The sequence below is a fragment of the Schistocerca cancellata genome, chromosome 1 (assembly GCF_023864275.1).
Source record: "Schistocerca cancellata isolate TAMUIC-IGC-003103 chromosome 1, iqSchCanc2.1, whole genome shotgun sequence".
NCBI classification, from domain to species: Eukaryota; Metazoa; Arthropoda; class Insecta; order Orthoptera; family Acrididae; genus Schistocerca; species Schistocerca cancellata.
Window position 1 is genome coordinate 522,700,213 of NC_064626.1, and position 19,848 is coordinate 522,720,060.

The 19,848-nt window shown below is 46.3% G+C and overlaps 1 protein-coding gene and 1 pseudogene across 1 annotated transcript in view; both read right to left on the reverse strand.

Moving 5' to 3' along the window:
* Window positions 1-19,848, reverse strand: part of LOC126187869 (uncharacterized) — a 1,070,755-nt gene that overhangs the window by 526,814 nt on the left and 524,093 nt on the right. The gene's annotated exons all lie outside the window — the stretch shown is intronic.
* Window positions 19,690-19,807, reverse strand: LOC126103537 (5S ribosomal RNA; annotated as a pseudogene).

The window sequence follows — 19,848 nt, forward strand, 5'->3', positions numbered from 1 at the left end:
TCCTTGTTGTACATCGTGTGGTCGAGCAGGGTACAGATGTGAATAATAATAAAAGTTTAGACAGTCAAGAACGAAGAAATCACAGAATTTAGCGAAAACTTTTGCCCCGCACACGTAGCCAAAGGCAGAAAATCAAAAACGTTTTCACATGTTAAAGTGTATCTTTGTGTAGTCACCAAAGGCTTCAGTGAAGTGAACCATAGTCAAAGTGCTCGACCGTTATTGGCAATGCGACTCTGCTGACACTTGTTTGTACTCTGAAACTGCACCAGTCACTGGACAGGGATATTCACGTATACAGACGACGGTAGTACCGCGTACGGAAGGTACAAAAGGACAATGCGTTGGTGCAGCTGTCATTGGCACTCAGGTGATTCATGTGAAAAGGTTTCCGATGTCGTCATGGCCACACGACGGGAAGTAACAGACTTTGAACGCAGAATGATAGCTGGACAGTCCATTTCGGAAATCGTTAGAGAATTCATTATTCCGAGATCCACAGCGTCAAGAGTGTGCCGAGAATACCAAATTTCAGGCGTTACCTCCCTTAACGAAAAAGGAAGTGGCCGATGGCCTTCACTGAGTGACCGAGAGCAGCGGCGTTTGTGTGGATATTTGATTGCTAACAGACAAGCAACACTGCATGAAACAACCGCAGAAATCAATGTGGGACGTACGACGAACGTATCTGACAGGAAAGTGCGCCAAAATCTGGCGTTAATGGGCTGCAGCAGCAGAGAAGCGAGCGAGTAAATTTTGCTAACCGCACGTCATCGCCGGCAGCTTCTTCTCTGGGCTCGTGACCACGCAGGCTGGCCCGTTTTGAAGTCATCAGTGGGATGATGCGGCCAGCCAAGAACTCCTCTCCTGCGCCAACCTCTTCATCTTAGAGTAGCACTTGCAACCTACGACCTCAATTATTTGCTAGATATATGGGTCCGTTGACTGTCTGTCGGTTGAGTTGTCGTCGGATCGAGAATGGTTGGGCCGTCTGCCTGTCTCACCCAAGCGAGCGTTAGTGTCTGAATTCAGGCCGACCCTCGGAAACTTCTGAGCGCCGTTGGGTGTACTGCCTTTTCTTATGTTTTCTTGTTCTTTGTATTTGTATGGCCTCTAGGCGATTTTTAAATTAAGGTTGGTTTGCTCTTAAGGTGTGAGATTGTTTGGGCCTTCAGCCTAATTCAAAGAACTGATTTAAGATAAGGCCTTCTGCCTTTTAAATTTCTGATTTTGATTTGAGTCTTAAGTTATTGGCTTTCAGCCGATTTTAAATTGGTCTTGCCGTTAAGGCAAGAAATTGTATGACGCATTCAGCCGGTAAATTAATGCTGTGTTTTTTAAAAATTTTCTTCGCTCTTGTAATGTTTGATCAAATAAATATAGTTGTCTGTTCGAATGTAACTGACAGCCTCTTATTTTGGCACCTTTCCACAATTTAAACTACATGTCCTGCCCTGCGTGTGTAGCAGGGGCCGGCCGGAGTGGCCGAGCTGTTCTAGGCGCTACAGTCTGGACACGTGTGATCGCTACGGTCGCAGGTTCGAATCCTGCCTCGGGCATGGATGTGTGTGATGTCCTTAGATTAGTTAGGTTTAAGTAATTCTAAGTTCTAGGGGACTGATGACCTCAGAAGTTAAGTCCCATAGTGCTCAGAGCACTCTCGGCGAGCAGTCGTTGTTATAGCTGAACTTCTGGTAGCACTTTGGAACTCCTTTCGCTGATTTCATACAATTTTTTTTACAGGTAGCTCCGTAGATACCGACACACCCCGACCATCATTACATAAGATCGTACTAGTCTTCGTTTAGCTACAGTTTTTCCTGTCCGCAGCTCGTGTTCGTGCGGTAGCGTTCTCGCGTCCCACGCCCGGGTTCCCGGGTTCGATTCCCGGCGGGGTCAGGGATTTTCTCTGTCTCGTGATGACTGGTTGTTGTGAGATGTCCTTAGATTAGTTCGGTTTAAGTAGTTCTAAGTTCTAGGGGACTGATGACCATAGCTGTTAAGTCCCATAGCGCTCAGAGACATTTGAACCATTTTGCAAAGTTGTTCCTTTGCGTTTCCACTTCAAATCACAACACTAACATCCGACTTCGGCTACTTTATAAAAGTTGAAATACCGCTCACCGATTTGTTACTGAAATGACATCCACTGACTGAAGACACAAAAGAATTAAAGATATTAGATATGAGTTTCCATTAATTTATATCAAGGGGACAATTATAAATTTTTGCCAGACCGGGATTTGAACCCAAGTCTCCGACTACTAGGCAGATGCGCTGATCGCTACGCCATCTGGACACAGTGGTCACCATAACGGCACGGTTCCTGTCAGATTTTCAACTTTTACAACACGCTACTAATGCAGTGTCTCTCTTCAGCAGCCTCATTACTCACGGCATCTCGCCGATTCCCGTAGGAGATCGAGCTTGGTGTGCATCTGTTTTGAAGGGATCATTGGCCGTCATATCCGGTGCAGGAGGCAGACATGTAGATGTAAACAAACGAAGTGGTTCAAAAATGGCTCTGAGCACTATGGGACTTAACATCTGAGGTCATCAGTCCCCTAGAACGTAGAACTACTTAAACCTAACTAACCTAAGGACATCACACACATCCATGACCGAGGCAGGATTCGAACCTGCGACCGTAGCGGTCACGCGGTTCCAGATTGAAGCGCCTAGAACCGCACGGCCACACCAGCCGGCAAACGAAGTGGTAATTGGAACTTTATGACTAGCCCTTGTAGTTACCCGGTGATAAACTGCAGCCCACCCTTGTTTATTCCTGTGTGTGACGCGGTTCTAACCTGCGACACACGTTGCAGACGAGCCTCCCAGTCCACCTGTCACTCGCCCTCGATCGCCAGCACTGCCGCCATGACGCACGCAGTGTCTGCGAGAAGCGCGGCAGCCGCCGATGTTGGTACACGAGTTTGACAGCGGCGGTTGTGAAAGACGATGGGCGATAATGGTTTGGACTCGCGTCCACGGCGCCTTTGTGGCGCTGACTGGCGGCCACACAGCTGCCAGCGCCGAGAAATGGCGCGATTATTCAGCCGGCCGACGGCTGTCAAAACCACCGCGGACATCCGACAGCCGCCAGCCGGCGAGACAGAGAAACGTCTTCCTACCTCCCACTACCCGTTTCTCTCCCGTAGCCGAGTTCCATTCTTCAATCTGCAGCTAGTGCTCGAGCTATGCCATGGAAATTGTTTGCCCCCTGTTCAAAAGTCCAAAAGATTTTACGGTGCTTTTTACACTGGTATGCCTACAGTATTCAGACTGTGCTCCAAATGAAGCTCGAAGGTAGGCTACAACGTCATTACTTTGCCCTTCGTTTTTTGGCACGCATGGAAACGGATGAAATGTGCCCGGGGAATTTTCTTTGGCGGACGAGCACATTTTACTCTGCACGATGCCGTGAATGCGTAGAACTGTCGCATATGACGTTTTACTCCACCACATGCTGTGCTGGAACGTCCATTGCACGCAACTGATGTCACAGTGCGGTGTGGTTTCACAGCCTTCTTGACTCTCGGTCCGTTTTTCTTTGAGCACTCTTCACGGGCCTGTTAGGTGTACAGTGACATCCGGACTTTCTTAACGACCTCCTTGTGCAACGCGTGATTAGAGCTCTGCAAGAACGAAACTGTGTCCACGCCACTATTTTCGTGGAAGACGGGGCGATACCACATGTCGCTTGCCAGGTTAAAGATTTACTTTAAATAACCTTCGGTAACGACCATATGACCTCTAGGCAGTTCCAAAACGTGTGGCCTTCCAGAGCCCCAGATTAAATCCATGTGACTTCTCGTTGTGGGGACGTCTGTAAGATCATGTCTATCAGTGATGTATACGGACTTTTTCTTACTGAAGAATATCACACAACGACATATCGCTCTGATTTACACCAGATATGCCGCGATCAACTTTCGACCGTGCTGTGTTATGGGTGCAGCATGTTGCTAAGTCAGGAGACCATATGGAACACACGTTACAAAATGTACCAGAACCATCGTTATCATGTGTTTGATTGTTCCTCACCTTTCCTAAAACCCCCACCACACTGTAAGTGCTTAGAGCGTCATGTTTTCACCTGGAGACAGAAAGTGCAACCATTATTTTACCAGACCACTCCACAAGCGCACCGATTACTACAGATACCTACGATGTTTCAGCGGCCTGTGATGCATACACCCACACTGCAGCACTCGGAACACCGTAAGTTTAATTATATCCACCCAGTCATGTACATGTTTGTATTGCTCCGTACATCTTCCTAAACCTCTGAACTGATTTCAGCTTAACTTGGTACACGTGTCACTTACTATCTGGAAATAATCGCTGTGGTGGTAAGAACTACCTGCCCAGCAAAGGGTTGCAGATGGTGGTGGTGAGAATGCGTAGTAGTCTCATCCTTTATTCGACCAATATTTGATAATGAGAGGAGTTAGCGACTTGAAAAACACTTTACATACAATTTCAAATCTTTCCGAAACTTCGTCTCGCTGACATCTCCCACAAAACGATGAAAGGACGAAAGTTTATTTATGCAACAAAACTCGCGCATGGAGCAAGAAGTTGTAATTTATTACTTCTTTACTGTTGGCTACATTCGTGACACATTTTTGAGTCGGTATTCGTATGTGCCACTAAATATACCTACAAAAATCTATCATTGTAAAACGCATAGTTCAAGCGATACGGCATCATAAACTCCGAGATGCGTGAAAAATTCGCGCGCTATGCGCTTAGTTTTAATTTATTACTTCTTTTCTGCTAACTCAGTCCACAACACATTTCGCATACAGTAGCCATATGCCAGGTGATCAAAAAGTCAGTATAAATTTGAAAACTTAATAAACCACGGAATAATGTAGATAGAGAGGTAAAAATTGACACACATACTTGGAATGACATGGGGTTGTACTAAAAAAAAATAAAAAATAAAAAAAAATTTAAAAAAAACACAAAGTTCACAAAATGTCCGACAGATGGCGCTGGACAGAAAAACTGCTACCGTGACGGGTGAGAGGTACGTCGATATGTTACAGAATCGCATCATCTCCAGCCTGGCTGATAAACACCTGCTGGAACGTACGATGTTTATGCAGGATGGCTCTCCACCCCATATTGCTAGACGCGTGAAAGATTTCCTGCGCGCGTCGTTTGATGGTCGTGTGCTCAGCCGCCACTTTCGTCATGCTTGGCCTCCCAGGTCCCCAGACTTCAGTCTGTGCGATTATTGACTTTGGGGTTACCTAAAGTCGCAAGTGTATCGTGATCGACCGACATCTCTAGGGATGCTGAAAGACAACATCCGACGCTAATGCCTCACCATAACTCCAGACGTGCATTACAGTGCTGTTCACAACATTATTCCTCCACTACAGCTATTGTTGAGGAATGATGGTGGACATATTGAGCATTTCCTGTAAAGAACATCATCTTTGCTTTGTCTTACGTTGTTATGCTAATTATTGCTATTCTGATCAGATGAAGCGCCATATGCCGGATATTTTTTGAACGTTTGTATTTTTTTGGTTCTAATAAAACCCCATGTCATTCCAAGCATGTGTGTCAATTTGTACACTCTATCTACATTATTCCGTGATTTATTCAGTTTTCAAATTTATACTGACACTTTGATCACCTGGTCTATCACTGGATGTACATGAAAAATTATACGATTGTTTCTTATTACATCACGGAAGCAGGTAGGTGGATCAATATTGATTAACATATCGAACGTGCGACTCTATTATTAATAAACATTTATCCACCTACCTTCTTCCATTTTTAATGAATAAGCTTTGACCCTCCTACCTTGTCCCATGATTTAATCAAAAACTTTGATCCACTTACGACGTGCATCGAAAAAACAATTTCTTCGTGGGTTCCTTGTTCACTTCACGCTGTTCTCTGCGGCTGATACAGTTAATAGCGGCGACATGGAACCGAAAAGCTGGAAACACCGTAAGTGGACTTTTGCTCTAGACTTGAGCTAACTAGGTGAATTGCAGATGGAGATATTGGCTTTTGTAATTCTGATTGGAATAGTGGTGGTTACTGTTACTCTACTTTAGGGCTGAGCTACACAGGTAACTAGGGACTGGAGTACCGGGTCTTGTAGTTGTGGGGAGGGTTTATTGATAATCTGATCTAGGATTGAGCTGTATAGGCAAACTGGAGACTGGGATACCGGCTTTGTGGCGGGGGGGGGGGGGGGGGGGGGAGGAGTACTCGTACTCTGGTGTAGGGTTGAGCTATATAGTTGAACTGGAGATTGGGATACCGTGATCTTACTGTATGTTTTGTATGGATATGTTGGGTTATACTTTTTCGCAGCTTAGAGTTTTTTGCCAGAGTGTTACGTCTTAGATGATGATGATGATGATGATGTTTGGTTTGTGGGGCGCTCAACTGCGTGGTTATCAGCGCCCGTACAATTTCCCAACCTTTGCTCAGTCCAATTTCGCCACTTTCCTGGATGATGATGAAATGATGAGGACAACACAAACACCCAGTCATCTCGAGGCAGGTGAAAATCCCTGACCCCGCCGGGAATCGAACCCGGGACCCCGTGCTCGGGAAGTGAGAACGCTACCGCGAGACCACGAGCGGCGGACTACGTCTTAGAAAGGTGTTGTTTTTATTATTGGATTTCTGGTTTTTCCGCACCAAAAACCACCTTTTTTTGCTGCTACTGTCCCGCTGTTTTCATTGGGTTTAGCCAGTGTTCTTGTTCACGTGGTATTTGTATTTTTGCGGATGCTGTGTTGCATACGCTCGAAGTAGGGGCTTTCGGCATGAGAACGACGTCCTTGGTCAAAGCAGACAGGTGGTATCCAAGTCTCCAGTAATCTACAGAAAACTATGAGCCGTGCTCTGAACTTGTGGTTTGTTTTTCTCTGCGAGACGGTGCTATAGGTTACTCCAAAGTCGCCACACAAGACATACATTACACATTAATCCACATAAATCCGCCTGATGAATGAGATTTAAACTTTCGAAACACGTTGTATAAATTAATACATAGTGACTACTAGCTTCTGTTTGATTCTAGCTTTCCGTTTCATTCGATATCAATATCAGTCAGGCAAACCCTATTAAAGTATCTTATTGGAAAGGGTCAATAAAATGTTAATGGATGCAAATATTCTAATTACTTGGATTTGCTTGCATATACAAAAGTCAGACAGTTAAAAATTAAGGCAAAATAATATTCAAATACTCTCATTGATAATTAATTCTTCATACAAAATAATGGGAACCTGTGGCGACTTCTTACATATACATCTAATAACGGCAGTCTGTGTGCATGGAAATCTATGAATGTAACGTGAGTGCTAAGGGGAAAACTGAGGATAAATCAGCTAAGTACCTTTTAAATGCATTTGTGCGAGTGGTAACTACAAAATGTCCTAAATGTTGCCCATCTGCATGGCGGCAGTGTGTCACAAGGCTGCGTGCCGCGCCCGGTCATAGTAATGGCCGCCTCTCTTCGCTGGCCGTCTAAGGAGAATTAACTCAGCAGGGTCCCTGACTGTTCCGGCACTCGGCCCAGTGTGCTTCCAAAAGATTCCCTTATTTCCAACTAGCATGCAAATATATCTTAGGTTACTACAGAAACTGATAACCACTCGCGCATTTAATAGTAATTAGTGAAGTTACGAATACGTAAGCTGCATGGCCGTTCCAATAGCTGTACCAGAACAGCTAACCTAAAATGTTTCTATTCCAAGTGAATCTCTTGAGCCCTCATTGATAGTTAGCAACTCCATTCTCCCTCCTCATAATTCCTGAGTACGTCTAAAATTCGAAAAATTTTCTTTCTTTCCTACGCAGCCGCGGTAGTTACTCTATCTGTTGGAACTTATTCGTTCTCTTAATGTAACAGGGCTAATTATATTGAGTCTGGCATTGCTGATTAGTGTCTGCCACAAATTTCATTTGTGTTTGAAGCAGATATCTGAATTACGTTAAAATTCGCCCTATCTTTTTCACGTCTGTACCCATGCAACCTGTCCCAAAATAAGTCACACATCAAGTTTTGCCAGAAACACCAGTTGTATGGCGAGAAGTCTGACAGCGCGCGGTCACAGTGACAGGAAAATTTTTCTTCGTGTAGCCGTTTGCTTTGCTGAGAGTAGGAAAGAAGTGATAGTTAAGGAATCAGGCAAAGTCAAATTAATATCTTTATTATTCCACCAGTAAGATTTTTCCAGCTGTTTCAACCGATTTTTATAAACTTGGGCCAAATTAACCTAGCTCATAGTTCTCACACAAACCGCAAGTGTTACCTGGCTCCATCATATATTTTGAATAGCGACAAGAGAATAAGATGAGAGCGGTTAGGGAGCGTACAGAGGCACATAGACTGTGATTCTCCTCTCGTCTCATACACGAATATAACTAGAAAAAAATTATAATTTTGCTATTGTTGTGGACTGGCAAGACAGCCAATCCACTAGGAGGAAGCCGAAAGGCACGCGTTTAAGCTCACGCACGCTGGCGTGAGGTCTGGAACAGGTCAGGGAATTTATTCCAGCAGCTACGTACGTTTTTGGCTACTTATACTTAACTTTAATCCATAATTGGGAAACATCGCTCTTGACGGTACATGTTTTACAGCATCAATAGTTACTAGTAATGGCGCCTTGCTAGGTCGTAGCAAATGACGTAGCTGAAGGCTATGCTAACTATCGTCTCTGCAAATGAGAGCGTAATTTGTCAGTGAACCATCGCTAGCAAAGTCGGCTGTACAACTGGGGCGAGTGCTAGGAAGTCTCTCTAGACCTGCCGTGTGGCGGCGCTCGGTCTGCAATCACTGATAGTGGCGACACGCGGGTCCGACGTATACTAACGGACCGCGGCCGATTTAAAGGCTACCACCTAGCAAGTGTGGTGTCTGGCGGTGACACTACAGCTATCAAGTCCATCTGCCTTGCACTCTACAATGCGTTGCAGAGCAAGTCGGTAGGTGAAGATACCTGTTCAAAGCTACAACTCACTTTCGGAAAGGGACAAGTCTGAGATTCCTTATTACGTTGATGATATTCACCTTGGAGATATCTAATTACACGTGCATTGAGATGATAAAACAGTTACAGTACATTCTGATTTTATGTGACGTAATAATAGTTTAATTGTGTACTTACAAGTTTCATAAATGCTGCACTAAATGTGTTCCTCTCCCGGTTTTAGAGCTTGTTTTCTTCCACTTATTGCCCTTAGAAATTTCTGTCGAATGTGTGGTTGTGATACGTGCTATCTCTCTCTCTCTCTCTCTCTCTCTCTCTCTCTCTCTCTCTCTCTCTCTCCCCCCCCCCCCCAAATCCCTGTGTGTGTGTGTGTGTGTGTGTGTGTGTGTGTGTGTTGTGAATTGGTACTTTTTTTATTAACATTAGGTGTGTGTATGCAAACCGTCTTACGTAAAGGGTGTTAGGAGTATAAATGAAGATATTGTGATCTTTGGTACCTTAATATCTATCCCCTTCAGAGTTTAGTTGTTTTTTTCTCTGCGTCTAACGGCCTTCCCGTAAACACTTCACATAATTCACTACTTGACGTTCTCTGCATTGTCGTAACTTGACTACTAAGTCGACTATCCCTGCCAGTATAGGCTAATAGTTCTGTATCCATGTCTCCACTCTTCAACACCTTACCTGCTGCCGAGGGGAAAATAAGTATTGCCACATTAACCTACCTAAAACCATACTACTCCTAATAGGTATAATTACTAGTTTGCAAATGAAGTAGAGACATATAATGTTGGTCAGTATCCTGTCAACAGTAACCAATAAAAAAACTGCATTTATAACCCTAATTTTAAATAGTTGTAATTAGACGGCGCCGAAGTGATACCATGAACATAATATTACATGAAACAGAGGACAACACCGAAAGATAGTGATTCCCTCGTTTCTTTTTTTCCCTCACACTATCTCGTTTCCTTTCTGAAACGTCGCAAGAGGTGTCGTTATTATCTTGTCGCCGGCTGCACCCTTTATGTATGTGGCAGGAGGCACGGGGGCGTTGCGGTCCACATAAATATCCCGGTACCAGTCTCTGGCGCCGAGTCGTAACACAACCCGCTATTTGCACGGCCGCCAGGGCGGGCCGTGAGGGAACGTGGCGCGGTCCAGTAAATCAGCCCTGCTCCTCCCTGCCCTTCGCTCTCTCTTCTTCGCGCGTAAATCATTACTTGTCATCGTTCCGTGCGTAAAGATCTCTCACGTAGCCACTTATTTCTTAGAATCACCATTTACTTTTCTCCGCCGAGATATGTTAGCGCAGCTGGACGGTTGTGAGCTTTTTCACAATATCTTCTTTCGTGGAATGTGCGAAAGACCGTTGAATATGAAAACGTAGTTTGCTTGCGTTATCCTCCTACAACTGAAACTCTTTGGGTGCCTTATCTAATGGACAAGGAGAAAATACACAAATTCTGCAAACGAAGGAGGCGAAAGGGAATACAGCCGTCTAAATAATGTTGACGGGAAGAGCAAACTGGCTAAGAATGAAGGACTGCATAAGAAACACAGTGTGCTATATGACTATGTGAAGCGTAGGTGCAGTGTATAAGAAAATTAGAGACCTTTGGAGGAAAGAGAAGCACCTGTATGAACGTTAAGAGCTGTAATCGCAAACAGGTACTGACTGAGCAAAGAAGGGAAAATTTAAATATAGAAGAAATGCATAGAGGATTTATACATGGGAAAGAAACAAGAAGACAATATTATAGAAACTACGCGAAGATAAGATGAGAGACATTATATTCTGACAACAATTTGACAGAGCACGAGAGACTTAAATCGTAACATGTCCCCTGGAGTAGACGACATTCCCTCACAATTATCGAAATCCTTGGGAGAGCCATACACGACAAAAGGGTTTCACCTTGTATGTAGCTTATATCAGACAGGTGAAATACCCTCAGACTTCAAAAAGAATGTAATAATTCATCTTTCGAGGAATGCAGTTGTGAATATTACCGAACAATCAGTTCAATAGTTCATGGTAGCCAAGTATGAGACGATTGACCTTCAGAATAATGGAAAAACTGGTACAAGCCGGCCACGAGGAAGATCAGTTCAGCTTTCCCAAGAAATATATGAACAACCGAGGCAATATATTGACTCTCGAATTATCTTAAAATATAAGTTAAAGAAATGCAAATCTACGTTCATAGCGTTTGTATACATAGAATAAGCTTTTGACAATGTTGACTGCAACACACTCCTTGAAATTCTGAAAGTAACATGGATAAAATACAAGAAGCGAAAGGTTATCTGCAACTTGTACAGAAACCAGACTGCAATTATGAGAATCGGTGGACATGAAATGGAAGCAGTGGTTCAGAGAGAAGTGAGACAGGGCTGTAACCATCCGCCATGTTATTCATTCTTTGCACTGAACAAGCTGTGATGAAAAACAACGAGAAATTCGGAACGAGAATTAAATTTCAGAGACAAGTAATAAAAATATGGAGGTTTAGCGGTGGTATTGTAATTCTGACAGTGATAGAAAAGCTCTTGGAAAACAAGCGGATGGAATGAATAACGTCTTGAAAAGAGATTATGAGGCGAACGTCAACAAAGGAAAAGAAGTGTAATGGAATGTTGAGGAATTAATTTAGGCATTAGATTAGGCAATAGGACACAAAAGGTAGTAGACGAGTTCTGCCATCTAGGCAACGAGGTAACTGGTGCTAGCCGAAGTGGAGAAGATTTAAAACGCAGATTGGCTATAGCACGAAAAGTATTTCTGAAAAAGAGAAATTTGTTAACATCGATGAAGGTAAGAGGGCTTGCTGAAAAGTAATGCCTCCGAATTTTGTTATATGAAAACTCGTACAGCTTTTTAAACAACGCAAACGTTATTAACATACTACATCTTTCTTCTTCATGTTTACATATTTGCATTCCGCTGTCGCTAGAGGGCTCCAAATTGTAGCAAGTAAGATGCGGTGTGTAATGTAACTACATCGGTGGGTGACAAACGGCGTGCTGTAATTGAATTCGGTGGCATTACCTTTCAGTACGCCATCAGCACTTCTATAGAGTGTAGCCTTGTATGGGTGTGAAACGTGGACATACACAATTCAGACAGGAAGGTAGTAGTAGCTACAGAAGAATGCTGAAGATAAGGTGAGTAGCTCGAGTAATTAAAGAGGAGGTAGTGAATCGAAACCAAGGGATGGATATGGTAAGATAATTCAAATGAATGTTAGTGGTAGTATTATTCGGTGATGAAGAGCCTTGCGTGAGAGCTGCGTGAAACTGTTCTTCAGATTGATCACCAGTGAAAAAAAAAAAAAAAAAAAAAAGACAATTGTACACTTTATTTAAGAATTGACCTTTATTGAAAGGCACAAGCCGTCTATCTAAATTTTTAACGTGATCGTACAATACTGATTCCCGTTCATCACTGAATCTTCATGGCGGAAAAAAAAACTTCCTAACGCAGATTTCATGGTCACCTCTATGTTTTCCCGTAAAGTTTTAAGTGTATAGCTAATGAACTTCTTGGAACTGACTATGTCTCAGTGTCTTCCCTGATTATCTTCTCAAGAACTCTGACTTTCTCTGCGGCATCCTTTATGTTATTTTTATGTGGTTTACGTCCTGATTTGAGTCCTTTGCCGGTTATAAAAAGTGAAAACATTTAAGTTTTATGGTATCTGTTTTGTCCAGTGCAACCGGAAATTGCTTTGTCCGATAAAACCCGAAACTTCCGTTATGTTAGCTTAACATTACCACTGTTATTACTTCGACATTGACACAGCCTACAATACAGTGAATATCAATTGTATAAAAATATACATTTTTATTGTAACATTACTTACTTGCAAACGAAACGCAATACTACAAAATTATGTTCGTGAACCGAAACACTCAGTGGGAATAGATAACTTGCCACCACCCCGAAACGCACTATGGTTTCGATTCGACATCACGTCCAGTGACGTTGTTCCTCTATAGTTCACACTGCAGTGACGCGACACGTGCTGTCACTAGCGGTACAATTTAGAAGCAGCTCTTGCCCGAGACAATCTACTTTCCGTTACTACCAGACCTTCCTGTACCTGTGGAATATCACAACGCAGTGTATTAGAAAGTTATTCCATATTTTGATAGGAGGTAGAATGGCAAAAAAAGATAAAAATATCCGTTAAACACCGGATCTAAATTGCGTACCTTAAGATATATGAACACTCGTTCATTCTCGCTGCTATAAAACAGATCTCTTCTATCTCAGTCTCTTTGCTTGCAATAGTTTGAAACGTGGTGTATGGACGATAAAAAGAAAAAAAGTCCCAGTAGATGTGGGCGCTAAAATGCATACCTTAAGACGTATGAGCACTTGTTCGGTAGAAGAGATGTTTCTCACAGTAGAACAAAAAAAAAAAAAAAAAAAAAAAAAGTGCTCGTCGCTCTTAAGATATACATTTTAGGGCGCATATTTACTGGACCTTTTTTTCTTCTTCCGGCCCATACTCTCGCCTGTTAAAATATGGAATACATTCTAATAAGCTTTCAGTCACCATCGAAATTAAGAATAAATTAAAATTTATCTGTTTCAGTCACTTTTTACTTAATCTTACGACACGTTTCGAGGACTAACACCCTCATGTTCAGGTGGGTCAATGGATTACATTACGTGGTTCGTTTTATTCTAGGTAAAAGTTTGTAATACTAGTGTCCTTTTACGTGAACAGGCACTGATTATAGTTATTTGTAACGAACTAAAATTCAAAAAATATTACTAGGTACATCCAGCAAATAAAATGTAATTGACCGATGTACTTGAAGAGGAGGGAATAATAATTAAATCAAGACCCTAAGCTGTCGACAGGCGTTGATGTACATCAACGGGGGCAGTTGGAAATGTGTGCTCTGTCCGGGACTCGAACCCGGGATCTCCTGCTTACATGGCAGACGCTCTAACCATTTCTTTTCATCTCATTTTTGTTCACTTTCGTTCGTTGCATCTGCTCGGGGCGGACGTCGTAAGACAGCCGTTTAAGTTCGTTGTTGATCGATTAACTGTTTTTTTATTACAGAGGGCAGCTAACCCTCTGACCGAACACGCTGAGCTACCGTGCCGGCTATCCATCTGAGCCACCGAGGGCACAGAGGATAGTGCGACTGCAGGGATTTATCCCTTGCACGCTCCCCGTGAGACCCACATTCCCAACTTAATGTCCACACACTACATTCGTAGTGCCCCTGCCCATTACACTCATTACTCGCGGCAGACAACCTTACCGAGTCCCTTAAGATTTCGGGCAATGCGTGTACATCCAGCACAGAAGAGGGTCAGTGGCCGGTTAGCCGTAACTACATGAAGATGGTATCTGTTCTTTCGGACATGTGCGGAAGAACAGATACCATCTTCTTATATGAAGACGAGGGTGTTAACTCTCGAAAAGCGTTGTGGGATTAAATAGAAAGTGACTGACATAGATAATTGTTTTGTAAGTAGGCTCTTTAGGTTTTTACACTCCTGGAAATGGAAAAAAGAAAACATTGACACCGGTGTGTCAGAACCACCATACTTGCTCCGGACACTGCGAGAGGGCTGTACAAGCAATGATCACACGCACGGCACAGCGGACACACCAGGAACCGCGGTGTTGGCCGTTGAATGGCGCTAGCTGCGCAGCATTTGTGCACCGCCGCCGTCAGTGTCAGCCTGTTTGCCGTGGCATACGGAGCTCCATCGCAGTCTTTAACACTGGTAGCATGCCGCGACAGCGTGGACGTGAACCGTATGTGCAGTTGACGGACTTTGAGCGAGGGCGTATAGTGGGCATGCGGGAGGCCGGGTGGACGTACCGCCGAATTGCTCAACACGTGGGGCGTGAGGTTTCCACAGTACATCGATGTTGTCGCCAGTGGTCGGCGGAAGGTGCACGTGCCCGTCGACCTGGGACCGGACTGCAGCGACGCACGGATGCACTCCAAGACCGTAGGATCCTACGCAGTGCCGTAGGGGACCGCACCGCCACTTCCCAGCAAATTAGGGACACTGTTGCTCCTGGGGTATCGGCGAGGACCATTCGCAACCGTCTCCATGAAGCTGGGCTACGGTCCCGCATATCGTTAGGCAGTCTTCCGCTCACGCCCCAACATCGTGCAGCCCGCCTCCAGTGGTGTCGCGACAGGCGTGAATGGAGGGACGAATGGAGACGTGTCGTCTTCAGCGATGAGAGTCGCTTCTGCCTTGGTGCCAATGATGGTCGTATGCGTGTTTGGCGCCGTGCAGGTGAGCGCCACAATCAGGACTGCATACGACCGAGGCACACAGGGCCAACACCCGGCATCATGGTGTGGGGAGCGATCTCCTACACTGGCCGTACACCACTGGTGATCGTCGAGGGGACACTGAATAGTGCACGGTACATCCAAACCGTCATCGAACCCATCGTTCTACCATTCCTAGACCGGCAAGGGAACTTGCTGTTCCAACAGGACAATGCACGTCCGCATGTATCCCGTGCCACCCAACGTGCTCTAGAAGGTGTAAGTCAACTACCCTGGCCAGCAAGATCTCCGGATCTGTCCCCCATTGAGCATGTTTGGGACTGGATGAAGCGTCGTCTCACGCGGTCTGCACGTCCAGCACGAACGCTGGTCCAACTGAGGCGCCAGGTGGAAATGGCATGGCAAGCCGTTCCACAGGACTACATCCAGCATCTCTACGATCGTCTCCATGGGAGAATAGCAGCCTGCATTGCTGCGAAAGGTGGATATACACTGTACTAGTGCCGACATTGTGCATACTCTGTTGCCTGTGTCTATGTGCCTGTGGTTCTGTCAGTGTGATCATGTGATGTATCTGACCCCAGGAATGTGTCAATAAAGTTTCCCCTTCCTGGGACAATGAATTCACGGTGTTCTTATTTCAATTTCCAGGAGTGTATGTTGGTGACGCCACGTAGTGCTCTGTATGAAAATCACTGACTGTGCTGTGTGCAGTCTGTGGCTGGTTGACATTGTTGGAATCTTCTCTATTGTAGTGTTGGGCAGTTGGATGTGAACAGCGCGTAGCGTTGCGCAGTTGGAAAAAAAAAAACTGCTCTGAGCACTATGCGACTTAACTTCTGAGGTCATTAGTCCCCTAGACTTAGAACTAATTAAACCTAACTAACCTAAGGACATCACATACATCCATGCCCGAGGTAGGATTCGAACCTGCGACCGTAGCGGTCGCTCGGTTCCAGACTGCAGTGCCTAGAACCGCATGGCCACTCCGGCCGGCGCGGAGTTGGAGGTGAGCCGCCAGCAGTGGTGGATGTGGGGAGAAAGATGGCAGAGTTTTGAGAACGGATGATCTGGATGTGTGTCCATTAGAGACAGTACATTTGTAAGACTGGATGTCATGAACTGATTATATATACACTCCTGGAAATCGAAATAAGAACACCGTGAATTCATTGTCCCAGGAAGGGGAAACTTTATTGACACATTCCTGGGGTCAGATACATCACATGATCATACTGACAGAACCACAGGCACATAGACACAGGCAACAGAGCATGCACAATGTCGGCACTAGTACAGTGTATATCCACCTTTCGCAGCAATGCAGGCTGCTATTCTCCCATGGAGACGATCGTAGAGATGCTGGATGTAGTCCTGTGGAACGGCTTGCCATGCCATTTCCACCTGGCGCCTCAGTTGGACCAGCGTTCGTGCTGGACGTGCAGACCGCGTGAGACGACGCTTCATCCAGTCCCAAACATGCTCAATGGGGGACAGATCCGGAGATCTTGCTGGCCAGGGTAGTTGACTTACACCTTCTAGAGCACGTTGGGTGGCACGGGATACATGCGGACGTGTATTGTCCTGTTGGAACAGCAAGTTCCCTTGCCGGTCTAGGAATGGTAGAACGATGGGTTCGATGACGGTTTGGATGTACCGTGCACTATTCAGTGTCCCCTCGACGATCACCAGTGGTGTACGGCCAGTGTAGGAGATCGCTCCCCACACCATGATGCCGGGTGTTGGCCCTGTGTGCCTCGGTCGTATGCAGTCTTGATTGTGGCGCTCACCTGCACGGCGCCAAACACGCATACGACCATCATTGGCACCAAGGCAGAAGCGACTCTCATCGCTGAAGACGACACGTCTCCATTCGTCCCTCCATTCACGCCTGTCGCGCCACCACTGGAGGCGGGCTGCACGATGTTGGGGCGTGAGCGGAAGACGGCCTAACGGTGTGCGGGACCGTAGCCCAGCTTCATGGAGACGGTTGCGAATGGTCCTCGCCGATACCCCAGGAGCAACAGTGTCCCTAATTTGCTGGGAAGTGGCGGTGCGGTCCCCTACGGCACTGCGTAGGATCCAACGGTCTTGGCGTGCATCCGTGCGTCGCTGCGGTCCGGTCCCAGGTCGACGGGCACGTGCACCTTCCGCCGACCACTGGCGACAACATCGATGTAGTGTGGAGACCTCACGCCCCACGTGTTGAGCAATTCGGCGGTACGTCCACCCGGCCTCCCGCATGCCCACTATACGCCCTCGCTCAAAGTCCGTCAACTGCACATACGGTTCACGTCCACGCTGTCGCGGCATGCTACCAGTGTTAAAGACTGCGATGGAGCTCCGTATGCCACGGCGGCGGTGCACAAATGCTGCGCAGCTAGCGCCATTCGACGGCCAACACCGCGGTTCCTGGTGTGTCCGCTGTGCCGTGCGTGTGATCATTGCTTGTACAGCCCTCTCGCAGTGTCCGGAGCAAGTATGGTGGGTCTGACACACCGGTGTCAATGTGTTCTTTTTTCCATTTCCAGGAGTGTATATGACTTTTGAACACTTTTAAGGTAAATACGTTCTTTGTTCTCTATCAAAATCTTTCATTTGCTAACTATGCCTATCAGTAGTTAGTGACTTCAGTAGTTAGAATCTTTTATTTAGCTGGCAGTAATGGCGCTCGCTGTATTGCAGTAGTTCGAGTAACGAAGATTTTTGAGAGGTAAGTGATTCATGAAAGTTATAGGTTTCGTTAGTCAGGGCCATTGTTTTGCAGGGATTATTGAAAGTCAGATTGCGTTGCGCTAAAAATATTGTGTGTCAGTTTAGTGTTGATCAGAATAAGTAAAGAGAGAAATGTCTGAGTACGTTCAGTTTTGCTCAGCTGTTTGAAAATCAAATAACGTAAGGGGTTTATCAGCACAATCATTCAAAAGTTTTTCTAAGGGGAGGTTTCAGTTTTCGTTTATTATTTCTATAAGCAAGCACTGTCCTACATGGTCGATATAAGCTACAAAATTAATATTCAAACTCTTGCACTCCTCAACTGATACAGAGATTTTTCATTACCATTTAGCGTCAATGGTTTCTCTTGGCCGGCCGGTGTATCCGTGCGGCTCTAGGCGCTTCAGTTTGGAACCGCGTGACTGCTACGGTCGCAGGTTCGAATCCTGCCTCGGGCATGGATGTGTGTGATGTCCTTAGGTTAGTTAGGTTTAATTAGTTCTAAGTTCTAGGGGACTGATGACCACAGATGTTAAGTCCCGTAGTGCTCAGAGCCATTTGAACCATTTTTGGTTTCTCTTGGTCAATTCTAGGTAATTATGGAATATAACCAAACTCTAACCACCCGTAAGGAATTTTGTTAGCTCAGTATATTCCATACACGCCCAGACAGCGCAACTCTTCGAGAGTTCATCTCGTTCCTGTAGGTTCCCCCGCAGCGCCGTTCTGCGCCGGTTGAGCCGGTCGGCTGTGGCAGCCCAATACTCTCGAGGCAAGCGGCCAACCTGCAATTACAGTGCCAAGAGCCGACACGCCGGCAAATAAAAGGAGGAGCGCGATGCGGCGCACGGCCTGGACTGGGGAGCCTGGAATTTCGACAGCCACCATCGGATCGATGGCATCGGGCCCCGCGCGGGGGAGAGCGCGGAGGCGGCCTCCGTGGGCAGGCGGCTGGGCGGCTGTCCCGCCGGGGGCTGCGCGCCGTATCGCGGGATTCACACGGGGCTGACATCCAGCTCCGTATCGTCCGTGGCCGGGCCAACACACCTTCCCACCCTCACACACGCACGCGCATGCTAGCCCGCGGATTCGCACTCGATCGAGAAAACACATGCAAATTGGCGGTTCGACGGAGCGGCCGTGAACAATAGAAAATGTTCGTTCTGGGAGCCCCCGGAGGCTGCGGATCGCCACGCGTGATGCTATCTGCCGCGCGTGCACGTGCGTGCCCAGATGGCGCGCATGCGAAGCTTTCCTCCGGCCCGGAGCTACCACCTGTTGGGCGTACACGTGTGCCGCCGGCCGCAGAGTTGGTCGCGAGCTCCATTCACCGCTCTGGCCAGCCGCTCGACCTCGAGATGATATCTCGCTGCCGTGAATGCGGCTTTCGTGCGTGGCGGGCCCCGCCACGTGTCGAGCTGCAGCGGGTGAATGCTCACACAAAACTAAGCTCAACGGGCGAAATACGCTGCTGTGCAAAACTTAAGGAGGAGGAGATAAGCAGTCCGTCTTCAGGCCACAAGTGACCCATCGGGACCATCCGACCGCCGTGTCATCCTCAGATGAGGATGCCGATAGGAGACACGTGTGGTCAGCACACCGCTCTCCCGGTCGTTATGATGGTGTTCTGTGACCGGAGCCGCTACTATTCGGCCGAGTAGCTCCTTATTTGGCACCACGAGGCTAAGTGCACCCCGAAAAATGCCAACAGCGCATGGCGGCCCGGATGGTCACCCATCCAAGTGCCGGCCACGCCCAACAGCGCTTAACTTCGGTGATCTGACGGGAACCGGTGTATCCACTCCGGTAAGGCCGTTGCCAAGGAGGAGATAGACATAGTAACATACATACTAACTACGTA